A 14,486-nucleotide genomic window follows, 5' to 3' on the forward strand; every position below is an offset into this window, starting at 1 on the left:
TCGGGCCCCGCACCCAGTGAGAATCCCTTCCCTGGCTAGAGGCGCCTTTTTAATTTTCACTCACCTGGTGGCACTCCGGGTTTTCAGCAGCACTTCAGCGGCGGGTCCTTCACTTGCTCTGGGTCTTTGGTGGCATTTCGGTGGCGGGTCCTTCAGTGCCGCCGAAGACGTGGAGCGAGTGAAGGACCTGCCGCTGAAGAGTCGGAGCACCGCCCGGTAAGTACAAACCCCATGTGTTTTTTTACGTATCTTTTTTTCCATTTTTTTTTAAAGTCATCCCTGCACGGCCATGCCAAAACTGTTTGAATTGGGCCCCGCACTTCCTAAAGCCGGCCCTGCTGCTGAAACCCGCCAAGCTCATTTCATGCAGCCCAGCCGGAAAAGGAGCCACCACCAGTTCTTTCTCCCCAGAGCCTCCCAATCTCCATAGGCATTAACCCCAGTAATAACGGGGGAAATCCCCTGCTTGTATGAGCCACTGAAGGGAACAGCTACACCAGCAGAAAATTTGGCCCAATCATAACAGTAACAAAGCCCTTTGCAGACACCCATTCGTTGCTGGCTTCATGTATACAGGCAGCACCAGAGAGACCACGGCTGAATATGGCATCCACTTCCGGTGTCCGCACTTCCACGTGGAGGTGGACAAATTCCAAACGTCTCAGGGAAGAGCTACGAGAATGATTCAGGTCGAGGGGACCAGCCTGATCAGGAGAGACTCCATTTTCTCAGGCTATTCAGTTCAGGCAAGAGACGGTTCAGAGGTGACCTGAGCGCTGCACACTCCAAAAGAAGCGACCCGGGGAAGGGAGTTCGTAGAGGGCAGGCAAAGGCCGCCAGACTTCCTGTGCCTGGGAACTAACGCAAGATCAGAAAGGCACCCAATTTTAATAGTGAGGGGACTGAATCAGCCAGGGACATGGTGGGATTTCCACCTCCTGGAGTCATTGACTTGAGACTGGAGTCACGGGCCAGCCCAAACAGGATCCGGGCTTGCTGCAGCAAGCCTGGGGGAGAGTTGCTGGCATGGGCTATGCAAGAGGTCGGACGAGATGATCAGAATGGGCCTGTCTGGCCTTACAAAGTTTTTAATCTGTTAATCAGTTCCCACCGGCATCTCTTACTGCAGGTAAACCCCTTCCATAAGTGCCTGAGAGCCAGAGGGTTTCCACAGAATAAACCACTGGAAGTGCTAGGCAGGCAAATCTGGGACAAAACTGCAGCGGTCCTGCCTGGGAACAACAGCCCAATCTCTGGAGATGTTCCCGGCAGCTAAGTAAAAGGACCTGATTCTCGGCAGCTAGTGAGATTGAGGCCCCGTTGTGAGACTGTTCCCTGCCCCACGGAGCTCACAGCCCACATAGGTTGGGAGAAAGGAAGGACCATTCTTGCCATTTTGGGGCTGGGCTAGAGAAGGCCCGAGGGAGTCAGTGACTTGCCCAGCGATCATGTAGGGTCAGGGAGAGCCAAGAACTGCACCTGGGCCTCTTGGCCTGGCTGGTTTCCCAAGGCCCTCCACCAGAGCAAAGGGCTGTGAGATGCTGCCAGGTCAGTCTGCAGGGCTGTGGATGATGGGATATGGTGCAGGGTGATGGGCCGTCAGGCTCCCTGGGTCCCAGACCAGAGCTTTGGCCCAAGCGTGCCCTTTCGGTCCCTGGGAGCTGCAGGCAGTCAGCATGTCCCAACCACAGCCTCCCACCCTCTCAGCGGGGTCATCAATTCTGCAGGAGGAGGGGGGAAACTGAGGCACAGAGAGGCCGAGAGACTCACCCAAAGACACACCGACCTGGTCCACATGTAACAATTAGATAGACCCAGTTACATAGCCCAGGGCTGTGACACATTTTGTCCCCAAGCACGGCAGATAGGTCAACCTGACCACCCAGGGGAGACACGGCCAGGACACCAGATGGATTCTTCTGTCGCCAGCTACCGTCTCCGAAAAGTGGATTAACTCGAGTGTCGGGCACACCCCTCCCATTGCCGTGGAGCGTGGACGGGGCCCAGGGAGCCAGCGGCAGAGCGGGGAATGGGGCCCCGGCTCCTGCCTGACCTGCCAGCCGAGGCCCCAGGGCTGGGGAGAGCCGTTCGCAGCCCAGGCACCCCAGCTGCTGCTGCAGCCATCAGCAGGCCCCATCCCCAGCCTGCTCTGCACAGCTGGGCTGCAGACAGAGGCTCCTGCTCGAGCGGCAGTTGCAATATTTGGCCGCTCGGTGGCTCCAGAGCTCAGCAGCAGCCAGGATGGGTCAGGCAGGTTGTGTGTGCGAGGAGCTGGCTGGAGCCCTGATCTCCCCCCTTGGGATCCTTTGCACCTGGGGAAGCTCTTCCAGCCTCTTTGCATAGGCACTAGGTGCAGGATCAGGGCGGGGGGTCAGGAACGAGCCCCGACATGGAGGGACGCTGGTGGGGAAGCACATCGCCCCACTGAGCTGGGATCCCTGCAAGGATCCCTTTAGCCTGGCTGGTAGCAGGTTAAACTTGTGTCCAAGGTGCCCTCGGACCCTGGGGGCGTCCCGGACCTTGCAGTGAGACCCCCAATGCACTGGAGCCAGTGGGAGGTGCTCTGCAGCCCCGGCGACCTGCAGATGTGCACAGCCCAGAATGAGGGTCCTGTTGGCACCATGCTCTGTCCTGATCTGTCACGTGAACCCCCCAGGCTCTGTCCCATCCATGTCCAACTCAGCCTCTGGTCCCAACGCTCCCTCGCAGGGGTTGCCGGGGATGTCTCAAACGCGCAGCACCCGTGTGAGGATGGTGCCGATCGTGGGCTGCCTTTGCCCTGCCTGAACACCCAGCTCAGATCTCCAGGAGTCGTCTGGGCTGTGCCAATGGACCGAGCCTGTTACGATGGGCACGTAGGCAGACGAGGGAACAGCTGGGATAATTAATCCCTCTCACCCTCAGGGGGCTGCCAGTGAAACCCACGTGCAGTCCGATGGGTCACCTGGCAGGGGTCTCTGCAACCCCAGGTGGGTCTCTCCTGTGCCAGGCTGTTTAGTGCCAGCGGGGCACTGCCTCTCTCACTGTGCCGTCTGCTGAGCTCTGACCTGCTGCATGCCAGAGTGCAGTGCGCCCTCCCTCGGGCACAGAGCAGGGCTGGGGCCAGCGGCGCAGGGAACCGTGAGGCAAACAGGCAGCTCGGGTGGAAAATCAGCCCGTTGCTCCGTGGGATACCCAGTCGCACTTAGCTCCAGCCGCGGAAGGGCTACTGTAATGGTAGTATAGTGTGGGGTAGTGGTTAGAACTTGGGCCAGGGAGCCAGGACTCCTGGGCTCTACTCCCTGCCCTGTCCCCCATTGCTACGTGTCCTGATGCACACTGGACTGTCATCGGACTGAGCTACGCATCACCTCCCTAGGTCACTGGTTTGGAGCCGGCTCAGGGCCTGTTTCATAGCTTGTGGGAAGTGAGCCCAAGGGAGCTATGTCTGTAATCCACCCTGAACCAGCAGGCTCGGTGCACTGACCTCTGGGCCAAACAGACTCAATGGCCCTCGGCTCGAGTGGGGTCCCACTAGCCTAGGGATGGCAGGGAGCAGGCTATAGGAGCTGCCTGCCCTGCATCATACCTGTCCTGGGTGCACAGACGCTCCGGGGGACACCCCCCCTGGACCCTTCGCGAGCACATTTGCTTCATTCCCAGGCCTGGAGGAAGGAACCAAAGAACCGGAGCAAGAGCAGCAGAACCGAGCAACAGAGGAAAGTCCCCACAGGTGAGACTGAAGTTGGGATCTGGAGCCTGGATGCTAAGGTGACGGTCACTCATCATGCGCCAACTGAACTAAGCATTCGGGGGAACTTGGCCCGGAGTGTGGGTGTGGAGCCTTTGAAAAGACAGAGCAAGTGGAACCTTTGCCAGAGGTTCATGCGGATTTCTCAATCCCAGGCAATCTGGGAATCACGACTGGAAGTTTTTCTAAAAGATCTGCCCTGGGACTTGCTTTGGGGCAGTTCTCGGGCCTGGCGACCCCAGAGGTCAGACTCAGGGACCACAGCAGTCCCATCCATGGGGCCTGGGAATCTCTGAATTGATCGGTCGATGTGTTGGGGGGTAGGGGGCAGATGGATGAATACTATGCCCAGTCATTAGCAAAGTGGTAATTAGTCAGTCTTCGTGGCTGGGTCTGACTGTCTAGGTTATTAGCTTTCTGGGGCAGGAGCTGTCTCACGCTGGGCAGAAGGATCTCGATGCATTTCCCAGCACAAAGAAATAACGAATTCCTATTGAAAGGAGGATGCGCTGTTGTCTCACAGAACTGCTTTGATCTGGGGGACTCCTGGGCAGCCCATGGGGTCATGACACCAACAATCACAGCAGCTAACCTTCCCTGCGTGCTGTCCCCCCACAGCCTTTGCCCGAGTCCAGCAGGCTGTCTCAGCAGCCGTGTTTTCACTGTGCTGCGGAAGGAAAGCTCGCAGCTTGGCGGGACTGCAATCCCTCTGCATCAGAGAGCGTCCCGAGCCAAATTCCCTCTCCCCGCTTCCCTCTGCGCCTGGCAGCCAGGAGCAGAGATCTCCATTGCAGCAAGCGGCACCAACTTTCTCCAACAGGCTCCACTAAGCTGAGCCTTATTGACAGGGCTCCCCCTGCTCCGCAGGCACCAACCCCGTGGTTTGCTCAGTGAGAAGAGTTTCCTGCGGGCAGCCAGCGAGCACACCCAGCACCCAGCTCCTGCAGGCCCACGTGCCTGGCCTCCACTCCCAGCTCTGCACATGTCTCTGCAGCAGGGATGTTTAGCAGGGAAGTTGTTGTGGCTAAAAATGGAGCAGCCCTCACATGCCTGGGCCACGTGACGCAGGAGCCACAAACAGCTCTCAGATGCAGCGGGCTGCACACACCAAGAGGAGAAGGGGAGGGCAGCGCCCGGGCTCACATGGGCTGGCAAGGAAAACACAAGCCCTAGGCTGGGTCAGGGCAGCAGAGCTGACTCCCAGCAGCACATGCCTGTGTCTGTGCCAGCACGGCCGCTGCTGCGGGTTGCCCAGGTCCCTCGGCCTCAGAGTGAAAAGAAACAACAACAAGAAGCCCTGTTCTGACGGGAATGTGCAGCGAGCCTGGACTCTCCCTGGTGCCCACGGACGTGGCTGTTTCGGCCAGTGGGGCCCAATCCTGAAGCGTACACAGGGGTTCCCAGGATAGCGCCGTCTGTCAATCACCCTCTGGGACCCAACACACCAGCACGTCAGTTGGACAGCGAGGGAGAAAGTTTGGGCCAAATCCATCCCCGGGGTAACGCCCTGGGTGCCAGGGGAGGATTCCCAAAGTGCTCAGTAGCTTGGTACATGTGGAGTGCAGGGCCCCTTGAACCTGAGCCCGGCTCTGGCCATCACCGGAGCGTCAGGGCTCCAGCTGCCAAGTGACGTCTTGCAGCGTGGTCTGTCCCGGTACCAGCTCCCGCCCCTAACAGCGAGGAGACCCTGTCTCTGCCCCACAGTCAGCGTGGTCTGTCCCGGTACCAGCTCCCGCCCCTAACAGCGAGGAGACCCTTTCTCTGCCCCACAGTCAGCGTGGTCTGTCCCGGTACCAGCTCCCGCCCCTAAAAGTGAGCAGGAGACCCTGTCTCTGCCCCACAGTCAGCGTGGTCTGTCCTGGTACCAGCTCCCGCCCCTAACAGTGAGCAGGAGACCCTGTCTCTGCCCCACGGTTCGCAGTCGAATTAAAGCAGGTGACAATCCATCGGGAAGGCTGGGGGAGGGAAGGTGCAGGCCAGATAAAGAGGTAAACAGGCAAAGTCCCTCCCCCGCCCAGCTGCTATCAGCTGGCATCAGGGCCCAGGCGAACTGCAAGTCAAGAGGAAATGAGGGATGTGCAGCGAGACAGGGCAGCGTCACCCACCCCAGGGGTTCAGAAATCCTGAGTCCCGCCCCCAGAACCTGGAGCCCAGAAATCGTCCCGGGGCGGGAGTTCCATGCACTCGCCTTCGCGTCTGCAAGCCCAGGGGCTGGAAACGTAGGCTGGAGGGGCTGTACACAAACACTGCTGCCATTTTTCCCTGTGCTCATGACTCCAGGAGCTGGGTCTTTCTGGAAACCACCAAAGCTCGGGAGAGCAGTCAGCGCCACGTCCTGAGCATGGACCTGAGCCGTGTCTGGAAACCACAAAACTACGGAGAAAAACCCCAAACTGAAGCAAAAACCCAACACAGGATTTTATAAACTACACCCCTGCCCTCCAGCCAGCAGCGTCTCAAGCTCCCCTACCCCGCAAGGAGCTCGCCCGGGAGGGAACAGTGACAAACAGAGGGCAAGGGCACCGATCCTGGCCACACCGACAAAGGCTCGTTCACCGTTTTGTACACTCCTAAGCTACAAAAGGTTTCTATGGCCCTTTGCACACGTCAAATGTCTGTGCAAGCCAGTGGCGAAGCAGGCCCTGGATTCCTCTGCGCCGAAGCGAGGCCCCCGGAGCAAGCCCCTTCTGCAAACACTTACAAAAACGGGCTTTACCCCAGGGCCAGTGGTTTTGACCCCTGGGCGGAGGTCTGCACCGGAGCTTGCATGGTGCAGCTATATCTGAGTAGTTCCCCTTCTCCAGCCTCCCCCACCCAAGACAGACCATCCCAGAGTGCTGCAGGGCAGGATCACTGTGAAACCAAAGCAGCAGGTCGAATTAGGCTGCCAAATGGGAGACAGGACGCCTGGCTTCCTTCCCCAAACCACCAGCCCGACCCTTGGGCAATCTAGCAGGAGACCCAAATGCAGAAGCTGTTTTCTTCGTGATCTGCTTTCAAAATGGGGGGATTGCGACATGCCTTGGGAGCAGCGTGGATGGGGAACAACCTAGGCCCCGAGCCTGCAAAGACCAACCCACATGCTTGATTCTGAGCCAAGGGCTAACCCCCTTCCCTGGAACGCCACCGGGAATTGAGGCTTTGCAGGAGCTGGGCTCTAGTTCGCCAGAATTTCTGGTGACGCTGCTCTGAGACGGCTGCATCCGGCAGGCAGGAATGTGGGCTCTCTCCCAAGGCAGGCAGTGGGTTAGGAGGAACAGCTAGTAACAGAACTCAGCCTACATTCCCTCCGCCTGGCAGCTCCTGCAATGCAGAGCAAAGGGGAGGCTGCTGGAAAGCTTTCACCAGCCACCTCCGCAGGCGTTACACTGCACCAAGCGGGGCGGGTCCCCGCGTCCTTGGGAAGGAGGGCAGGAAAGCCTTGCACGGGCTGCAGTGGAGATCCCACAAGGACGGAAAAACCCTTCCCTCGCTGCAGGTGCCTGGACAGCCTGCAGCAGGGGCTGGAGCACCAGTCCCAAGGCATTCACACACTCAGGGGTCACTGCAGCTAGGTCACGGTCCCAGGCAAACAAATGCATTTCCACCAGAGGGGGAGGGGGAGCCCTCTTCATTGTTGTGCAAGTCCCAGAGAGGCCCTGGAGGGGATCGTTTCAAAGGGGGGCAACGCACAAGCGACCACCCCTGGCTCGTGCATACCCCTCGAAATCCCCACGGCCTCTGGGAAGGGGTTGGTGCCCTTGGCCTTCTGCAGTCTCAAAGGTGACTTCAGGTTGCCCTGCTCCCAGTGCCTGCTTGTGCCAAGGCAGCCCGGGCGGCTTCCTGCACGGTCAGCGTTTCCCAGGCCTGTGTCACGGGCTGCAGCCGGGAGCCTGCGCCGGGCCCAACGCACCGAACAGGAGGGGGTGCATCCCAGCAGAAGGCTGGGTCGCTGCAGAGGCAGGGTGCTACAACCACCTGTCCGCTGGCTCAGTGCTGTGCTGAGCTGCCTATGGGGCAATCGGGGAGCAGGGGACGTCACAACAGCCTGCTCCAGGCCGAGGTGCTGCCCGGGGGGTGTCCCCGGCTGGCTGAATAATTGCACTCAGCATTACGGACCCCAGTTCAGTTCCCTGCCTCCCCCTCCCCATTTTGCAGCATTGGTTTCAATTAAAGCAGCTTCTGTTTTATACAACCCAGGGCTGGCGCTTCCATTTAGGTGACATAGGCAGTCGCCTAGAGCACCAGGATTTGGGGGGGCAGCATTTTGCCGCCCTTGGCAGCAATTCGGCAGTGGGTCCTTCACTTGCTCTGGGACCTGCCGCAGAATTGCCGCTAACGACCGGGAGCGAGGAAGGACCCCCGCCTAGGGCGTCAAAAACCCTGGAGCCGCTCCTGGTACAACCCACTTGGCACGGTGCTTTTGTGTCTCATGGGGGCGAGTCCCTGGCTGCCTGGTTTTTCTTTGGGGAGGGGAGGGGAGGGGTTGGTCCTGGAGCTGAGCTGGCCTCAGAGCCTGTCACATGCCAGCAGAGATGACTTTGTGCTGTGGAGAAAGAGGTTGCCTGGCAAAACCTCCAGGGCCGATCAGTTCTTGGCCTGGCAGTCTCGCCCGGCCCTTGGAGGAGGCTGGATTTCCTCTTCTTTGCCATGAGCCGAGACCTCACGCCCTGGCTGGAGGGGAGGGTCACGGTCTGGGACGGGAGTAATTGACCAGATGCACGTCAGGACCAGGGAGCATTTGCGGATTTTTCCCTCCAGTATATTGGTAACATGAAAAGCACCTTTCAGGGACCTCCCAGCCAATGTTACTGCCTGGTGCTTGTTTGCTGCGCCTGGAAGGGCCTCAGCCCTGGCTATCAGCTGAGTAAGGCTGTGAATTTAGTTTGCACTAAAAGACAATGTTTGTTAAAGAACCTCCCCCCCCCCCCCCAGTGGGCTGTATTTCTGCCTCCTCCAGCCCTGGCCTTTCACAGAAGCAGGCAGCAGCAGGTTTTAAGGAGGAATAGTCAGAAGGAAAAACTAGGGACCATTTAAGGTAGAATTGAATTGATGTTTGCTTGCAGGTCTGAATGTCCCCACTCCTTTTCTGCCATTAACCTCGCTGGGGGCAGAAACCACCAGGACTGGCAGTAACCCAAAGGTCCCGTCAAATGATGGCATAACAGGACTTTCGTCAGGGCCTGGGGCCGGATCCGGAGGTGGTGCAAATCAGCTCGGCTGGTGTCAGGAGAGCTATTCAGATTTCCTCCAGCGGAGGAGCTTGGCCTGTATACACGTGTCTTTGCTGCAAGGGGCCCAGAAAGGAGAATCGTTAGGGAACAAAATGTGACTGTTGAACGTCCTGATCCTTAAAATCAAACCTAAGGTGCGTGGTTTGTCCCCGGCAGATCATTTGTTACCTTCACGTGCACCCTACAGGTCTGACACGTATTATAGGGGCTGGCTGCAGGCTGGCAGCCGAGAGTCCTGCAGTCTATACCCCCCATGCCGGTGGCTCTCTGGATGGTCTCGGGCCCATCCCTTCTCTGTGCCTCAGTTTCCTCTGGGCTAATGGTCATGCCTGACCTGCTGATTAAGTGTTACATGTTATTGTTTGTTACGGTGGATTATTCACTTGGGGGCGGTGGAATTGGTTTGTCACAAAGCCTCTCACCGGAAGCTGCAGGCTCTGAGGAAGCGGAATTAGCTAGTCCTCGTATTGAACACCTGGTGTGCGGTGGAGTCAGAGCTCCCACTGCACGCTTGAATTGGCCTGTTCCGCAGGGGCTGACCTGAGGAATCCTTACGACGAGGAGCAGTCACCCTGGGCTCTGTGGGACGCTTTTCATCCCTTGGTCTCAAAGCGCTGTACGAAAGGCAGGTATCCTGAGCTCCAGCTGGGGAAACTGAGGCAGAACAAGGCCTGAAGTCACCCAAAGGCCAGTGGCAGACCTGGCAGTAGAATCTGTGTTCATGCTCTAGTGCGCTATGTGCCCTTACTCATGTGAGCCAGCCTTTCTCTCAGGTGTAAAGCCCTTGAATCCAATGGGACTGTTCACACGAGTTGATTGAGGTCCTCTGATGCAGATTCGGAGAGCACTCATAGCCCCTCCTCCGAGCCGCCCAGTGGGGTTACTCCTGTGACTGGCTTCTGCAGAGTGAGACCGCACCAGGGGCTGTAACCCAGAGTGCTGTGCTTAATGCCATGCAGTACAGACTCTATATGGACTCCACTTGGCTTTGGTAGCTGCAGCCTCATGTAAAAAGCCCTTTCCTGGAACAGGTTTTAATAAGATAAAGAATCTGGCAGTGGCCAGCCTTGAAGTAAAAATAACCTCTTACGCACACAGGTGCCAAGTCACATGGCACAGCGGCTGGGCACATCCAGGAGCTGGGACCCACAGGGCACAGAGACCTGATTCCTCAATCCTGAAGGAGATTTACTGCCCAGTCTCCCCTTCAGCCCCAAATGCAAAAGACCTTTTGAGGTCTGTTTTTAAGCTGCATCCTTGTGATTTCCAGCAGTGCAGCTCGTCTGTGACGGTCTCCTCTGAGGGAGGGCTAGAGGGTAGCAGTGGATCTGAGCCGAGCCTGCTTTGCTTGCAAGGTCTGGGGTGTGAAGGGACAAGTCCAGGCTAAAAGGGGATTTCCTGGTGGCACCAGCCAGGGGAGTGCGTGGGCTAGGCAGGAAGCTACATTCAGCTTCCTACGGGAGAAGTCCGATTCAGATCTCAGGGGACAGGCTGCTGCCATCCAGTATTTGGCAACTATCTCCAGCTCCATAGGGACGCGCTGCATGATTGGGAATATTTAGATATTATTTCTATCGCAGTAGGGCCCAAAGGCCCAGTGAAGGATCGGGCTCCAGTGAGCTAGTTGCTGTATGCACGTGTGACACTATCTTACACTGACGCAGGAATCTGTACTCAAATCTCTCGGGGACGATTGGGAGCAGGAGGTAGCCCAGTGCCTGATACCTTGTTCCCAGTGCGTCCCCCACTGGCACTGCCTCAGCGCAGGAGCTGGCTCAGGATCCATGTCACTGTCCACTGCTTTCGAATAGCTCTGAGACCCCGGAGGGCTGGAGTCGGTGCTCTCTGGAGCCAGTAGAAACACTCCCGTTGACTTTGGGCCAGTGTTTCACTAATCCAAGGGAGATGGATGGGGCTACAGTTTGGCCTTGGGCAGCATAAGGGACCCTGGCTGGAGATCCTGGGACTCAAAGCAGGGCAGAGAAGCAGCTGGTTTAGAATTATTATTTATTCGTATTGTGGTAGCGACCGTGGAGCTCTAGGTGTGGACCAAGACCCCAGCGCGCCAGGCACTGTACAAAGACAGAGCAAAAAGCCAGTCCCTGCCCCAAAGAGCTGACAGTCTAAGACCTGCCATTGCAAAGAGCTTGCTGATCCGTGGATGAAAGTTGCCATGGAAATGCAAACTATCACTGGTCAGTAACACCGTGCCTGGGAGTAGAATGTGTTCCTGCCATTTGACAAATTGGGGGAGCAGAAAGCACCTGTCCGTTGCTGTTCTTATCGCTAGACAACAAGGAATGTTTAAAATGACGTGTAGGAATCAGTTGTAAAACGCGAAGTCTGATACACAGAGCTCTTTGCCTCTGAAAAGCTTGTAGCTCCACCCTGCAAGCACACAGCTCCGTCTGAGGGGAACGCTCCAGTCACTCGGTACATTTCCTGCAGAACAAGTGGGGGGCGCTCGAGGGCACAGCGCTGTTTTTGTGAAGGTCCTACATAAACTTTGGCTTTGGTCAGCTTGGGAGGGGGAAGGGTGGACAGGCTCAGCATACGCAGGAAAAGTCAATAACCCCTCCCTTGCCATCAGTGTTAGCATCCTGTGGCAAGATCTTGACTTCAGCAACACTGAATCAGTCGATACCGGCCGAGGATCCGGAACATAGGGGCTGCCAGACTGGATCAGACCCCAGCGCCCCGGACCGTGGCCCGTCTCCAGCAGGAAGGCATGAGAACCCCACGGTGGGAAGTTAGACTCAAGAGATTCCTCTATCCCTGGCCAGGCTATTTCAGGCCAGTTCCATCCCTGGTGTAACAATCTTGGAAGGAATGTGGCCTCTTAATAACCCTAGTTGCCACAAGCTACGCAGTGCACAGGTGCTGAGCATTCACACAGCTCAGTGAGCCAGTGGGAGCTGCAGCCGCTTCACGTCCCCGACAATCAGAGACCGTTTCTATCTAGCAGTTGAATGTGAAGCAACAGCGTTTGCCATTTTTGTTGAGCTGCAGGGTTGTTCCCAGGGATGCAGATTCTCCCCAGATCAGCCACTGAGGTCACAGGGCAAGCTGAAGGCGTGAGGGCTGCAGGGCCGGTCCCACGCTCTGCAATCCCGCTCCCAGCTGCCAAGGTCACATTTGAGGAGCTGCTTCCCAATGCGAGGGGCTGCTGCAGTGGTTGTGGGTGGCTGTTTTTTCTGAGTTGAAAATGAATAGCTTAGGTCAGGACTGATTCTAGCAGCCCTGGAACATGGGTGCAGAGGGGAAGGAAGCTCTCTGGCAGGCAAGCAGAATCCCAGGCGCCTGCAAAGAGAGCGTGAAGTGCAGCTGTGCTCCAAGCTGAAACTAGGCTTGAGTCACAGCTGGGGTGCAGGAGCTCAGGCCAGACTGGGAATCCAGGCAAGTGATGGTGCACCTGGCAGGGCTGATGCACCAAGGCCCCAGTCACTTTTCAGTCCCCCTTGCTGGAGGCAGACAGGATCCGAGGTTCGCCTGGGCTAGCTGGGGCACGGAGAGGTCGGCTGACTGGTTCAAGGTGACTCAGGGAAGGAGTGGTTTATGCAGGATTCGGCGGTGGCCTCCCTCATCTCGGGCCAGATGAGGACACAACCTCTTCACCCCTTTGCCTGCACCTGTCAGGGCACTGAAGCTGATGGCAAAGCACCCGTTCAACGGGCAGGCAGGCAGGACTGTTTTCCTGAACCCTCTGAGCCTCGATGGGTAAAGAAAACCATCCAGGAGGCAAATGGGGAGATACAAACAGTGTTGGGTATTTAGGATCCTTGCCTCCCAGCATCAAAGCAACCTCACGTTGCCCGAGCTTCTGTGCGGCCATATGTTTGTGAGTCATAATTAAATAAACAATGACATGGGAAGTGGGTCAGGGTTTAGGATTTCCATCTGTGATCGGGAGGAACCTGCCGCACTGGTGCCAGACACGGGCAAGCCCATGACAAGGAATGGTGGAGAAACTCCATATAAGCCCTGCTAGTTAGTCTGAAAGGCTCAGTTAAGGTGGGATTGCAGAGCAGGGCAATCTGCCAGTGACCTTGGCTATCAACAGGTCCTGTGACGGTGCTTCAGGGGTTCCTCAGACCCACCCCTGGTTGGCCAGAGCGTCATCAAAACATCTTGGCATCAAACAGAGAAGCGGCGGGGCAAGGGGCTGGAACTGGCAGTGTTTATATGGATCTAGCGTTGTTTTAAGAATTGGTTAAAATTTCTCATTCCAAAACATGATTCTGACCAAAATGAGCCTTCAAAACAAAAAATAAAAAAAAATTCCTTGCAAGTTTTATTTCTTTCAACATTTTTCAGGTTTTCATCAAAAAAGCAGAAAAGTTTTTGCCCCAAAAAGTAAAAAAATCTCCCTTCTCGAATGTGTATTTTCTTGTACATTTCTTAATGGAAAATAGCAGCATTTTCTGACCAATTTTACTGGCATTGGTTTGCTTTGGGATCTCAGGCTGAGTGAGGTGTGGGGCAGATTTCAGAACAGAGGCTAAGTGGGTTTTTAGCCCAGACATTGCTCTGAACCCTCGCTGAGTGTGACACACCCTACAGCTTGAAGCGAGAGAAATAACTAACTCCTGGAGGAAATCCCAAAGTAGGCGCAATGAGACAGGTTTGCTACGCCCAAGAAGCGCATCTCACACCATCAGCCTGGGAAATGTCTCTCCTGTCAACAGCCTTGGCAGCTTTCCCAGCGGACGAGCACAGGTGCTATCGAGTTGAGGAACAGTTCCTTGAAGTTTCTGCCCTTCCTGTAATGACTCGTTTTAAAGACGGATCTTTGCTGGTATCACGGGGTAATTTGTCTTTGTTTTGGCTGTGGACACATGTTGCTGGCTGCACATGATATGGCTCCTTGGAAGTCCATGAAAACGATCTGGCTCTGGCTCTGCTGATTTGGGACAGCTCTGCAATACGTGATGAATACTGTGACCTAGTTATTGGGGTGTTTACTGTGTGTCTACACTGGATTAGATCAACAGGGCTACCTGGGAAAACAGGCAGGCAGGAAGAAGAATGGCTCAAGAGAAACCAGCTCTCAGCAGGTCCTTAAGACTGTTAAGGGACAATGCTGGACCCAGTAGCTTCGAGCATTCTGGCTCTCTGGCCAGCAGGACTGGGCTGGGCCAGTCTAAGAACAGAAGAGCTGAGGGAGGGTTAAAAGGACACAGGGAGCCACTGGATGTCCCAAGAAGGTAGGTCTGCCTAGGTCACCGTCAGGGATGCTGAGCTGTTAGTCAGGCCACTAGATTGTCTGGTGCTTTAAAATCCCCTTTTGTCAACAAGCTTTGTCCCTACTATAGAACGTGGGTTTACGCAGCTGCCTGGTCACCACGTTCGCCATTAGGCCCAGACTCCCACAGAGAAGAACTGTGAATGGTGAACTCAGCTGGACCTAGGTTGATTCCCAGGGCACTGTAGCCTGGTCTAAGAGTGGGAGAACTGTGAAATTCCACCCAGGACAGGGAAAGGTATGAGGGCTGGGGGAGGGGGAGCGCGTTGGCACTCAGGGACTCCAGAAAGTCCTGTCCTGT

The sequence above is a fragment of the Chelonoidis abingdonii genome, chromosome 21, assembly GCF_003597395.2.
Source record: "Chelonoidis abingdonii isolate Lonesome George chromosome 21, CheloAbing_2.0, whole genome shotgun sequence".
Lineage (NCBI taxonomy): Eukaryota > Metazoa > Chordata > Testudines > Testudinidae > Chelonoidis > Chelonoidis abingdonii.